The sequence below is a fragment of the Lytechinus variegatus genome, chromosome 1 (assembly GCF_018143015.1).
Source record: "Lytechinus variegatus isolate NC3 chromosome 1, Lvar_3.0, whole genome shotgun sequence".
NCBI classification, from domain to species: Eukaryota; Metazoa; Echinodermata; class Echinoidea; order Temnopleuroida; family Toxopneustidae; genus Lytechinus; species Lytechinus variegatus.
In genome coordinates, this window is record NC_054740.1 from 22,465,100 (window position 1) to 22,465,535 (window position 436).

A 436-nucleotide genomic window follows, 5' to 3' on the forward strand; every position below is an offset into this window, starting at 1 on the left:
TGCTAAACAAATAAGGCAAATCATAGAATAAGCAACAGAACAGCATTATGTAAATAATAGCAAATTGAATCAAAACCAAACAAAAGAATAAGAGAAATCATATGGTAATTGGCTATTGTACATATATAATATATATATAAGCATCTTGGTTTTCCATGTATTGGCAATAATAAGACATCAGAAATGCAAAACAAATTAACGAGTAATGCAGTTTTTGCAATGCCAACAAGAAAAGAACTTTATTGATGGCATTGCAAAAACTGCATTACTCGTTAATTTATTTCGCATCTCTAATATATATATATATATATATATATTGTCTTTTCACTACTAACAGTGGCGTTACAGACAGGGCAGGGGACAGCCCCTCCCCCCCCTGTGATGGCTCTGGCCAAGAAATAAAAAATGGAAAAGGGGAAAGCGAAAGAATGAAGAG